We start from the raw sequence: 14,590 nt of genomic DNA, 5'->3' as shown, positions 1-14,590 counted from the left end.
ACTTTCAAAATTACCATTCTTCAGAGTCAAAACTTTGAATACTTCTCCAGTAGATCTTCTCAAAAACTCCAGCCTTTCACCACTTTTCCCTCTCTGGATAAATCTTTCTCCCTATCTCCTAAAATATGCAGTCTACAAGGAACAGAGTGGCTCAATTTCCTGTGGGAAATAATGCAACTGTATTTTGGTTTTTGGATCATCTGTGTCTTCTCTCATCTTGAGAATAATGATCCATCAAGTCTTCTCTTTCTTGTGCAAATGTCCATCCTGTCCCTATCAATGGACTCTCTCAGAATTAAAAGCTGCTCAAATTGTTCTAACCATTAAAAAAAGTACCCTATATGTTCCTCCAGGTTCCCTCTGGCAATTGCTTTACTCATGTATTCTTTAGAAATTATCATTTTAAAAGAGTAATATTTGTTCTTTTGTTTCCCCAATATGCCTATACCCATTCAAACATAGGCACCAAACTCATTCACTAAAGCTCTTCTTGGGAAGATAGGTAACAAATGCCAGTATTGCAAAATTATTTCCTCATGTAAAGAATTGCAAACAATTGACTGTGAATATTAGCCTTCCTCCTCTCCAATCAAATACTACTGGTTCTTATTGTTTCTTATTTTCCCTGTAGAAAGTTCTTTCTCTCTAAATTTTATGATGTCAGGGTCAGGATGAGAGAGGTAAGAGTTTTGGTTAAAGGTTAAGGAGCTAAATATGCTGCCATAAATGTAAGGGAATATTTTTCAAAAAATGCAAAAAGATAGGATGTATTAAGAGAAGTGAATGTGACAGAAAATGAGAAAGCTAAGAAATTTGAATGTGGTTATAAATTCCTCTATATTATTAGGCAGAGGAAACTATGTTTCTTTGACATTACTTTTTTTGGCTGCTATAATGTGTATGTTTTTTTTTATTATGACATTCCTCAGAGAGTGGACAATTGTTAAACATGGCTTATCTGACATTATCTGACATGGCTAATTAAACTCTCCTTGATCATCTCTGTTTTTGATATTCTTGTAACTTTCTTGTATCTCATCTTACAACTCTGGGGTGTTTATTAATGTAATAAATTAGTATATATCTAAGGAAGCCTATGATTGGAGACTGATTCAATTCTTTCCCTTCTTCACTGAAGCTGAGTCTTGCACTGAGAAGGTGCTTGCCACAGACCGAATTATGCTTCTTCTCCCCAGCTACCCACCCCACAGGTTCATATATTGGAGTGTTAACCCTCAGTATAATAGTAGTTAGTACTGACCAGAGTATGCCTTCCTATCAATCATGGGCTAAGGACCACCTCTCCATCAATTCTTAGGGATCTGGCCTAGCGACCCACCTCTTTATCTCATAAACAATAGCCACAGTCTAAGAAGTAGCACATAAATTAGTTCTTATGGAAATCTCCAACTCATGCACAGGCACAGAAACAACTTGAGGTGTCCAAAAACAATCTTTGACCATGGACAAACTCATTATCAACTTATCTATATGGGTTGCATCTAAGGGATGCAGTGAATTATGGGTAAGAACACACAAAGTTAACAAAAAGGGCATAACTCAGCATAAGCTGTCAAACCCATTCCTGACAGCCCTCTGGGAGGGACTGGACTCTTGATCTGAAATAAAAGACTCTTTTCCCTTATCATCAGGACTCTTGCGAGCTTTTGCACCAGCCCACTCACAATGCAGAGCATTTTTCTTTTCTGCTCTCAATAAATGTATACTTTTGCTACCTCTTCTGTGGGTTTGTCCAATTCTTTGGCTGGCAATTCTTTGGATTAAAAAAAGCTCCAAGGGACCCTCCATCTCATAACACTGGTATCTTAAAATGTGTTTATATTTGGAAATAAGGTCTCTGAAGAGGTGAGTAACTTTAAGTTGTTTTTTTGTTTTGTTTTGTTTTTTGGAACCTGGGATTGTACTCTGGTCCTTGCACTTGCAAGGCAGGTGGTGGAACCACTGAGCTAAATCTCCAGCCCAACTTTAAGTTTTTTAAAATAGACTTTAATCCAATTGGATTGGTATTCTCACATGTTGTTCAGCTTTTTATCCCTGTGACCAAATATCCAAGAAAAATTTAAGGCATTTAGAGAAGAAAAGATTTATTTTGCTCCACAGTTTCAGAGGGTTCAGTCTATGGTCACTTGGTGTCATTTCTTCTAAGTCAGTGGCAAAGCAGAAACATCAAGGCAGAAAGGCATGATGGAGAAAAACTGCTCACTTCATGGATCCAAGTAAGCAGAGAGAAAGGGAAAGAGCTCAAGAAAAGATATTCCCTCCCAAGGTACACTCTAGTGACTTATTTCCTTCAGTTAGGTCTGACCTCTTAATAATCCATTCAGCTGATGAGCTCATCAGTAGATTAATCCACTTAAGGAAGTAAAACCCCTCATGATCCAGTCACCTCTCTAGGCTGAACAGTGCTGCATTGGGAATCAAACCCTCAACACTTCATATTTAAAACATAACAGCTCGTAAGAAAAAGAAATTAAGATACTCAAGAGTCACCAGCAGTACACACAGAAGAAAGACCATATGAGGGCATGGTATGAAAGCTCCCATCTGCAAGCCAAGAAATGAGGTCTCAGAATTTAAAAAAACAAAACCAAAACAAAATAAAACCTATGACCTATCATCTATCTTTTATTGTGCTCTTTAAATTATTCATATTTTGAGTTTCTCATATAAGAGAGACCATGTGATATTTAACCTTCTGTGTCTGATTTATTTCACTTAGCATTATGATCTCAAGGACTTTGTGAAGATGGAAAGGGAATCTGGGGATGAGGAAGAGTTGAGAGGGTAAGGAGAAGAAGAGAAAGCAAAAATGATTAAGATATGATAGTATTCATGTACCAATTCCCCAAGATGAGTGTAATTATTACGTGTCACAAACATATACTAATGAAAAATTAGTAAATGCCTCCCCTAATTCTAAATAAATAAGTCTGTTATGACCTTGACCATGGACTTCCAGTGTCCAAAATTGTGGAAAACATTAATTCCTTTTGTAGTCTGTGATATTCTTTTATGAAGGTCATAGTAAACTGATGCAATACTTAAAACTTTGTTTTGATGTAGACTAAATGAAGATTAAGTTCCTATTAAAATATGATTCTGAGTCTATATTCTGAAACTAAATTACAGGATATTAAATCTGGAAATTTCTTACATATTGTTTAGTAGGGTAGTTTTTTTTTATTTTTATGAGGACTATTACATTTTTTGTAAAATTTTTGAAAGGCAGAGTCCCTTCTCTGAGATTGCAGCATGAGTGCATATATTTGAATAAGTTTTATTCTTTATGAACTGATTATCTTCACTGTGGAATAACATTTTCAAATACTATGTGTAAACCAGGCATGGTGGCACATCCCTGTAGTCCCAGCACTTGGGAGGCTGAGGCAGGAAGATCACTGTGAGTTTTAGGCCAGCCTGGGCTACATAGTGAGTTCAGGGCCAGCCTGAACTACAAAGGGAGACCCTGCCTCAAACAACAACAATAACAACAACAACAACAACAAATACTATGTATATAAATAATTGTTTCATTTCTTGAGCAAACCTTAAACCTTCTGAAATGAAATTGAAATCAATATTTTTATGGAAATAAAAAAGAAGACTAATTCTGCTTAACAGTAATTTTCACAGAAAGTGATCAAAAAGTTTTAGTTTTATTTGACATGACCAGGAAAATATATCTTGGTTGTCCAATAGACTTGTGACTTTGTTAGTAAATTGTAATATGTAGTGAAAATCTTAGCGCACAGTACAAAATGGCATTGTCATAGTATACAGAATTGAAACAACCATTAGTCTTTTCCAGTCAGGGATAGAATTGTGTGGAGAAACAAGACATTGACTAAGACACATTAGATAAATTCTAGTCACAGCATTTTCCACAGTCAATAAGGTAATCTTTGGAGGAAAAAAATGTATCACTGATCCTGTCTATTTCAGCAAGAAAATAAAATAGATCCATATTTCAATGTTAAGGTCATGAGCACAATAGAAACTTTCAAAAAAAGTTTTTCTGAACTTTATAGGTACAAAGACTTCTGCCAGTAGATAAATGACAAGATGGTTACTCTGAACTCCAGGCTCTGGAAGCATCTCTCTTCTTGAACAGAAAATTTTGTATGTTCTTCAGCTCCCATACACTTTTGCAGAAATGAAGATTGCCAACAGAACTTCATATTTTCAAAGGCTTTCTAGGTAATGGCAGGGCCTTAAATCATACAATTTGACTTATTCTTTGGACCAAAATATCTACCATGTAAGAAAACCCATAAATATACTTCTCCTTGTCTAGCTCTTCTGTTGATAGGCTTTTCTATTTTCAAAAGTAGTGAAACTTTCTCTTAAGGTTTAGTGAAATTTAAAAAGATGGCAAACTTCTTGGGACTCAAGAAAAATATTCATGTTATGCATGAATTCGTGACAAAAATTATTGAAAATACAATGATTTAAAAATTTTATTCTGAGGAAATTGATATCTTTCATAACCAGAAGGAAGAGTCTCTTCCAGAAGGCTGGCTCAGTCTTTGTACATCTTCATGTCAAAAGCAATGAGAACTCAAAATGGCATGACTTCTTCATGGCAGGAAATCTAGGTGATACTCAAGCCTATCTATGCTTCACTGTGACACAATAAACTAAGATTTTTGCTTTTTGTTCGTTGGTTGTTTGGATTTTTGTTTTTCATTTGGTTGGTTGTTTAGTGAGTTGGTTGGTGGGTTGGTTGACTGGTTGGTTGGTTGGTTGGTTGGTTGATTCATTGTTTTTCCCTAGCTAAATGTTTATTCATTGAAGAAAATTCTCACCATTTGCAGAGTATCTATGACCACTGACATTTCTAAAAGCAATTCAAATTAAACATTCTTTTCATATTTTATTGCACATATAAATCAATAAAACTAGGGTTTTACAACAGAGAGAAATGATAGTAGTGCCATGTAGCTATATACAAGAAAGAAAATAACACAGTTATGAATTCCTCCTACTTTAGAGTATTAGAAGAATTGTCAACAAGTCTTTTATGTATAATGTTATTTGTTAAAGTTTTTGCTTCAGTTTTTTCTGTGACTACAACCACAAACTAGCTCTGTACTTTCCAGAGAATAAGTCTGTGTCAAGTGTTCATAGTTTTATGTGGCTTCTTGTGCTTAGCAACATCGTAAGAGAAAATTTATCTATAGCAAACAATGCAGAGCCATATACCTCACAGGAAAGTTTATCACATGTGCTATTAACAATCTCTTCCCAACCTCATGCAATATTGGCCATTTTTTCCCTCAGTGGGTAAGATTTCTTGCAGTAGTCAGTGGCAATGGTGTGACACTGTTGTCCACATCTACCTACATCATTTTGGCATCGCCTTCACTCTGTGTTATGGCTGCCAGTGTGGGCCAAAGTGCCACCTTTCAATCTCAAGGGAGCTGATATCTGCCCCCATGTAGGTTTCTGCTATTGCCACAAGAAATTTTGAAGCTACTCCCTAGATCATTGTGTAAGCTATTGGCACAACCAGCAAGTATCAAAAGAAATCCAGGTCAGAGCTGTGTTTCCCTGCTGAGGTAAATTAATTCTTTATCCCCTTACTGTCAAGCACTCTCAGTACTCTGCCATGTTTAATACTTATGTAAACATTTTCAGTTTTACGTGAACCTTGAGGCATCACATATGACTATTGGAGGTCAGGAATGGAAAACAATCTCAGTAATACATTTTGATATATATAAAACTTGGCCCTATTTATATGCCCCACTCTCTACACACAGTATCTTCATACATCTTGATGTGCCTGCCTTGACCTGAAAGAGACACAGGTAGATGCAAGCAAGATGACACACTATATTTTTAACTTGGTTTAGGGTTTCTTTCCTGGTAGGTCCATAGCACTTATTGCTCAGTACTTTCAATTTAACATTTTTAGAAAAACTTCCATGAGCAGCTGGACTTTAGTGAGGTTCAGAATAATGCTTTTAGCTATCTATATAAACTGACAATAAACTACAGGGCATTAGGCCACTGTCTGCCATCTACATTCACAAACACACAAAATCAGAAATATTTATTATCATGGTACATATAATTTATGCTTCTCAGGGCATAATTTCAAGAAAAGACATCAATATCTTCTTGGTCAGGAAATTAAAATCTTAAGAGCCATTGTATATTCTTCCATCTTCTTCATCCTTCATACTCATTAAATTGAAATAACTCTTTCTTTGAATTATCTCTCAGATCTGTTCCCTATCATTTATGTTCCATTCTTACTTTCATCACTACCTCGTTGGATATTGCAATGCCTAGCTAGGTCTTTTTACCTCTCCCATCACACCATTCCTCTCCATCTTCCACTTTATTGCCATATATTTTTTTAAAACTAGTAACTTTATAGTTCCTTCCTTTTTTAACTTAGTCATCTTTATTCCTATCATGAATAACACCTGGTATATAGTAGCCACATAAAAACTGTTATGCACTAGTAAATAAATTATTCAAAAACAAACATTCAATAAGTGGAGATACTTTTATAAATAAATATTGAATTCATGAGTGTCTAGGAGATATCCCATTCTCCATACATCAACAACTTTCTGATATTAAGTTGCCAGGATCAGCCATGACTGCTCATTTCCTTGTTAATTTGCAACTGGAAATGTTTCTAATGCAGCCAGAAGTTTCTAGTTTCCCAGTTTGATGTTTAAAGGCAACTTGAGGAGGAGAAACTGAGCTGGGAGGTTTGTACTGCAGAGGAAGCTCCTGAATAAGCACTATGATTCACAGAGACAGCAACATGCACAGACCAAGATCTGCAAAATATGGGAACCAGCTGCTATCCAGACATGGAGCTCTGCAGCAGCAATGTCATTTCATTCACTGATGATGGCAGGAAGTTCACATAGCAGTGCCATGGGGGATTCTTAGATAGAGACGAGATAGGAATTTATTGTACTCATTGTGTGCTTTACTCTCATGAATCCTGTTGAGGTATAATCCTTCCTGGAAACAGAGAAACTCTGTGTTCTTTCTGTCTCTATTTCCAAGCCATTATATTCTTTCTAGAAATGAAAGAGTTCTTTTTAAAATTGTATGCTATCAAATCAAAGTTTGAAGATATTTTGTAATGGGGCATTTACTAGCTAATTGAGCCAGAGTTGAGTCCAGAATCTACATGCTATGGTTTGGATATGCTTTGAGTATTTCCCCAAAGGCTCACATGCTGTGAGCTTGGTCTGCAGGGTGCTGAGATTGAACATTTAATAGACGGGACCTATTGCAAAATGATTAGCTACGTGGGGGCACCACCTTTGAAAGTGATAAATGCATTTATCAAAGGATCTTAGTTCTTACGTGAGCAAGTTGTAATAAGAATAAGTCGGTTTCAGAATATTTCTTGTTTCCAGTCTTTCTGTGTGATCTCTCACTCTTGCAAATGCTCCCACCATGCTGTTTTCCATCATGTGTGATGTAGCCAGAAGATCTTCATCAGAGAAGAGCAGAGATGCTGGTACCATGCTCTGGAATATCCAGAAGTGTTAGCTAAATAAACTTCTTTTCTTTGTCAATTATCCAACATCAGGGATTGTTATGGAAAAATAAAACAGGCTAAGTCATTATATTCCTAGTTATGTTACTAGTGTCAAGAACACTTATGCACCCCCTTACTGATATAAAACTGATTCTATTGAGAAGCCTAGAAGTTTTCATTGTAAAACTGAAAGTGAAAGGAAAAATTTTGACTGGAGTAAGGACATTAAAAGAAAAAGAAAGATAACAAAAGAAATGGCTTAGGACCTACCCATGACCTATTCCTTGTTATTATTTCAGAATTTCTATGTATAAAAAAGATTGTGGAAGCATCTAGCAGTATCTTCAAGTTCTGGGCAGAAATAGAGATGCTTTGTAATCAGGTCACAGGGTAGGGCACAAAGCAGATAAAGAAACCATTTCCCACACTTCACATAGAGCTCTAAAATGCTCAGGTGTTCTGGGGATTATAAGTTTGGAAGTAACTGAAACAGTAACTGCACTTTACAGTAATGCTTTCATGATGGGTATAAACATCAGTGAGGTTTCTTATGGTTTTTATCTAGATGCCCCGCACTGTCTCCTGTGCACATAGATGGGGTTTTGGGGAGGTAATCAGATGGTAGGGGCATGATATTTATCAGTGGATTAGGCCACTAGAGATAATAGCTAAATGTGATGTTGGGAGGTGAAGTCTGGTCAGAGGAGGTGGGTCACTGGGAGCTTGGCCTGAAAGGGTATATCTGGCTCCTTCTTTCCTGATATCTCTGTGCTTCCTGTTGCCATAGCATGAAGGTACTTTTCCTCTGCCACGCCCCTGTGCCATGCCACCCTGCCTTGGAGCCAGCTGACTATGAACCTGAAACCTTTACACACTGTTAAACAAAATAAACTTCTTCTCCTTTAAGTTGTGGTTGTTGAGTATCATGTCTCAGTGACAAGAAAGTAAATAAGACAGGCTTCCTTAAGCAGCTCTGTTGAAAGCAGAAATGAAGAAGTGAGATTTGGAATAGAAAAGGAAGAAAAGAAGGAGGACACCACATATTGAATTCATTTGATAGCTGTATTGGGCCCATAAGGAACTTCCTCTGAGGAAACCTCAAAATAATTGGCAGATACTTTGAGGATGTCATTTGCAGGCACTCGCTCTAAAGAAAATGTAAAACAATACACTTTCGCACAAGAATAAAGTGCTGCCTTCCTTATCGTCACAAGTTCTAAGGCCTAGGATATTTAGGTTATTTATATATGACAACATATACTCTTGATTTAGCAAAGAGGAATCACAGAATCCTAAGCATCATCAAAATTGGAATGATTTAGAAGACAAGAAGGGCACTGTAGCCAAACTCTACTCAAAATCAATTTAAATCTGTATTGTTTTATATAAAGAATAATAATACAAATGTGTAATGAATTATTGGTAATAAATATATAGCATCTTTTTGTTCCTGAGGTAAAATAACAAAAAGTAATTTAAAAATTACTTGAAGCCCATTAGTAAAGTAAGGTTTAATAGCTGATTTTCCTTGTCGTACAATTTTTACTTCATATATAAACATTGCTTTCATGATAGGCATGAATTACATATACATGTGCAAAACAAAATATATACTTATTGGAAGAATTCATGATATAAATGTAGGTGTTGAAAATAAAAATAATGTGCATGTTCAAAAAAACTAGATTTTTTTTTATTGTCTTACTGAATTTCCTTCACTTTTTCCAGCAGTTTGTTTCTCCATAAATTTTACAATTATCTTGAGCCACAGGATTAGTGAGTTGCATATGACATTTGCAACACTGCAGTAGGTTTTAGTGTATCAAAGGTTAAAGAAAGTGACAAAAACCCTGGTCTCCTAGACACAGAGACCCTATCTGGTAGGTAGCAGCAAAGGCAGATTATTCTTCAGTGATTCTAATATTATACTGTTTTCCCATAACCTTTAATGACCTTCCACACACATACACACTTCCACATTCACAACCATGGTCTCTACACTGTAAAGTGCCACAGAGAGATGTTGTGTGCAGAGAAAAACTACACAAATGCTCAGAAAGGGCACTATGGGGCTTCCTGTATCTCATAGGTCACTTCAGGGGAATCTTCTGGGTAAATGTCAATAACCTAAAATGACCCTTGGAATAGCAACAGTTGGTGTTGGAGAGCTTGTTCTTCTTGCCAGTGGCTTCAGGCAGGTTTTGGCAATATTTTTCTAGGGCTTAAAAAGCTCTAAGAAAAGCTTCCCAAGCTGGCATTTGCTAGCTTTGCTTACAACCCATCAACAATATCTGGATGACAATGCACTGTGTTTAGGGGGATACATGCGCATTTTGCCCTTGGCTGGCCATTAAATGTCCTTTCATTTGGGTTAAAATGTACTGGCTTCCAAGTTCTGGCCTTGAATAAATTATTGGCATCATTAGCTTATTATTTAAAACAAACATTTATACTTGTATAACACTGATATATTTTAAAATTTAGGATTAAGATTCATTCTCTTTGAAAATAGATGTGGATACAGTAGTACTTTATGCTATTTTAAGACAAGATGACATAGTAAAGCAAGAAAATGTGAGAGGCATAATTTATTTCCCAGTTTTGCATCAGAGCTAATACTATTTTGAAAGGTGTAGTGTCATTTGGTAAAAAGTGTCAACTTATCTGTATTTTTATTTTATTTTAGAAAAGATGTAAATTTACAGAAAGCCTTCAAGAATTGCCATACATATTTCACCTAGAAGCCCCACTCAAGTGTCACCAATTGTCCCAATAATGTCCTCTATGAAATGGTCCAATACAGGATCACATGTTCCACCTAGTGGTTTCATTTCTTTAGTTTCCTCAATTCAGAAATGCTGGAGTGGGTCACTTCCCTCATACGTTGCCTTACTCATGAGAGCTCCAAACTCTGTCCTACTACTGCTGCCCTTCAAAAAACTTTTCCTGTGGGTCAAAACTTCTCATAAGGTCAATTCCTTATTTAAGCCCTGACCTTACCCCTAGCTGTCTTCCTCATCCAGGCCTGCTTCATAGGTTTAATTGAAATATTTGTGTTATATTGTCTTCTTCTAAAACGTCAAATTCTGGTAAGATCAGAATCTTAAGGTTGCTTCAAGACTTAGGAAAGAAGGTATATTTCAGCCATGTCCTTGATCCTGGATTGTGGCCCTTTATTTTCAGCAGTTATTCCTAAATATGGTCTTTCTGAAGTATTAGCCAAATGCTTGAGGTGCCCATTAAAGCCTCATCAGCCCACCTGGTCCCAAACAAGAACACCTGACCTACCTAACCTCCATTAGCTCCCTCCAGCTACGAACCCTCTGGCTTTCATGTCTTGTCTCATGCAGGTGTAGCAATGTCCTCCACTGAGAACCAGAGACTCCTATGTTGACTTCTAGCCTCACCTCACTTTACAGCTCCTCTTCTGAAAATTTCCAGCTTCTTCAGCTATCTCAGTTCTGATACTAACCTGCTCAGTGACGCTGTGGCTTTGATTTGGCTCCAGAGTCCCTGCTCTGTCATAGTGTGTATGCCACAGGCAAAAAGTCACAGAGAACCTGGGGCACGTCTCACTTGTTTCCTTTCTTTCAGAGATCTACACTCCGTATAACTCAATTATTGAAATTGATGTATTATATGTTTCACCCAGTTTTATAGTTATTTTCAGTGGGAGAGCAATTTTGCCACCAGTTACTCTGTCTTGAAAATGGAATTGAGTAGGTATTTAAAGGTAAAATTAACTTAACATGTGAAAATACACTCAGGTACATTGAACATAAATTGAAGTGCACATGTTTGGAAAACTTTAAAGGGTCTTAGCAAATGGATGTGAAAATGATTTTTAAAATATTAAGTAGATTTGAATAACTGCCTGAATAACTGCCGTAGTACTTTATTTTGCATAGTGAGGTACTTATAATTCCTCATGGCACTGATCAGTCAGGATAGTAGAATTTGCTCTCATGCAAATAAATGCTTAGTCCTTTTGCTTTTCTTCCATTTCCATGGTACTTTCTAATCTCTTTGTGTTTACTCTATAAAAGTTTCTTTTAGCACTAGTACATCTCATTAGCCCAGACACTTTGATTATTTTGCAAAGAATAAGCAATTATGGGTGTAGCACGTGTTGCATTAAAATGTCAGTTTTACTATGAGTCTAGCGATTACATTTTCGGATTGAAGTAAATCGTCCACAAGTATTAGCAAAATCCACCATTAAAATAGTTCTAAATAAATGTAGAAACATAAAGTCATCAACCAATAAACACTAATTTTGTGTTGATTGATTTGAATGAATGGCCTTGTTGATGTAATTCCATAGGGACTTTGCATGTTAACTGTGATACCAATGATTCATTTAGCACTGCCATTTCTAAGAATACATCCACCATGCTGTACTCAGTAGAACAAGATTATTATTTTTTTAGTAGAATATGATTATTAATTTATGTCTTACTCAGAAAAAAATCATCTTAAAAATCTGTTAGAATTTTACTTCATGTGTGCCGCAGACAGATAGTACAGCTTATGGAGATTGGTCTATTAAATTGCTATAGATCTTGCATACATGCATAATTATTTGGTTTTATAACTATTTTCTCATGAATCATGAAGTGAATCTTCAGGTTTACTATCAGAACAGAGTGCCAATGATGGAAAAGGTAAGGCTGGATGATGCCCTACTTTAGCTAGAGGTGAGATGTGTATATCCTTTTCCATGCATATTCTGTAAGTTTTTTCCCCTTAATCAAGAGGAAGCTCACTACTTTGCTCTGATTAAGCACATACTACGGAAAACAGAAAGCATTATAGCAGGAAGCTCACTTTCCTCACACTGTATAGCCACTGAAGACTCTTGACTAATTTCAAATTGTTAGTGAGATGTAGGGATCAGAAACACACTTCAGGAGATAAAGTTAATAGAATATAGTTTTCACTGAGAATTATTTGGATACAGAAGTTCATGTCATTCAACAGTGTAGAATGTAAGTAAAATGCAAAGGAATTGATGAGATGACCATGGAGGACATCGAAGTTAGGAATTACATTCAGCAGTAGTTAATGAAAATCTGCCTGCTTGGCTTAACAAAACAGGGAACAATTTTGCACATGTAATTCTGGTACATTAATTCAAGGTTGATTAACCTGTCCAAGAAAGTGTTCAAAGTCCTGGAATCTTTCCTCATGTCAAAAATGTCAACAAATGGCTCCAAACCCGAAACAATCTATGTTCTAGACAGAAAAGTGGAAGAATTAAGTACAAAAGTCAATACGATAAAGAAGCAAGCAGGCCTGTTCATTTTAAGAATGCTCTCCTCCCATATACAGAAATTTTTGAGCTTAACTCATTGATTAGAATTGTCTCAAATCATCACTTCTAATGGCAAAGAAAAGGTAGGTTGAAAGATTAGGTAGGTGGTTACACTGTTATTAAACAATAGAAGAATAGTTATTGGATAGGTAGCTAGAATTGTTTGTCCTAATGTCTTTTTATAGCATTTTGAATTTCATTGGTCATGTCTGATTTAATTTTATTTCTCCAAGATCAATAAAAATACAGAAATTTATTGGTACAAATTCTAAACTTGGTATTATTCTGCCTCCTTACTTGAATATTAGAAAAAAAGGGTAAATATAAAGCTGTATATGATACAAATTTTATATTTAAGTAGAGCTTACAATTATTAATAATAGAAAACAGTGAATACTAATTAATAATAATTTAATGATTTCAAAATACTATGAATTTTTAAAATTATAAATGTTTGTAAGTTAGATACAAAATCATTTCAGCAAGATAGGCTTACTAGAGTGGTTTAATATATGCTAATATTAAACAAAGTAAAATCTTACTCAGGTGGACTGAAGTAAAGGTGGAATGTAAGCTCGACATTCCCATCGTAGGAACTAAAAACCCCATGACAAGAAAAGATAAAAGAGATGCCACTGCAGAGAACCAAATGCTAAAGACTTTAACTAGACAGGAAGCAAACATCCTTGCCTTGGTCCTCTGAGGAACTTCCTATGTGCTACAGAAAGTTCTGGGAAAAGATAACTGTGGGTGAAATGGATGAAAAATGCAGGTTCCCAAGTTCTGGGTACCCTAACTATCTATTCAAGCCGATCACTGGCTGAAGAGTTTAAACTACTTTATTTCACAGACACTGGATTATTTGGTTATTCCTTTATCTTATCACACGGAATGACTAAGAGCTACTTATCTAAAATATTTTTGGGGTGAAATTCAGATATTCAGAAACCAGAAAGTTAAAATTAGAAATAATGTAACAATTTGAGATATAATAGTACATGATGACAAAAAGTCTATTCTTAAAGAATATTGTCTAGCACCACAACTCTATCAGCAAATTTTCAGCTACAGATATCTTTCAGGGAAGAGTTGTTTAAGAATTCTTAAGAAAAACATCTAGAAGTAGATACAAAAAATTATGTTTGGTCTATTAAAATAAGATTGAATCTGGACAATCAGCATTTACTTGTCTAAATCCTAAAATGTATCCAAACAAATCTACAGGAATTTAGATGGGAGAGGTAGTTAATAGTCTACTCCATTTTATTTTAAGTTTAATTTTTAAGAAAGTCTGTGGTGAGGAGTAAGGAATCCTTGATTTATTTACCACATTAAAATCTGTTTTGGGGTGTGTGTGTGTTGTGTGTGTGCACTAGGGGGAACCTAGGGATTTCTCACTAAACTACCTCCCTAGCCCTTTTTAATTTTTTTTGAAACAGGGTCTAAATTGCTAAGTGGCCTAGGATGAGCTCAAGCTTGAGATCCTCCTATTACAGCCTCCCAGAGTGCTGAGATTACAGGCTTACTCCATAACATCTGTGCCTGTTTTACATTTATAGGTGAAAAAGATAAAATTTGGTAGAAGGATGATACCAATGAAAATCATGCTTATAAAATGAGATCACAGCTAGAGCTTGGAAAATCTCAGGCTGTTGAACCACCAGGTATCTTTGAAAGCCAGAGTGAAGGGTGGGACTGAAAATAAGAGGTTTGGTGAATAACTGGCTTTAGAAGTT

This window comes from Heterocephalus glaber, unplaced genomic scaffold (genome assembly GCF_053883595.1).
Source record: "Heterocephalus glaber isolate CG9 unplaced genomic scaffold, H.glaber_assembly_v1.0 deba00001662, whole genome shotgun sequence".
NCBI classification, from domain to species: Eukaryota; Metazoa; Chordata; class Mammalia; order Rodentia; family Bathyergidae; genus Heterocephalus; species Heterocephalus glaber.
This window is presented reverse-complemented; position numbering follows the sequence as displayed.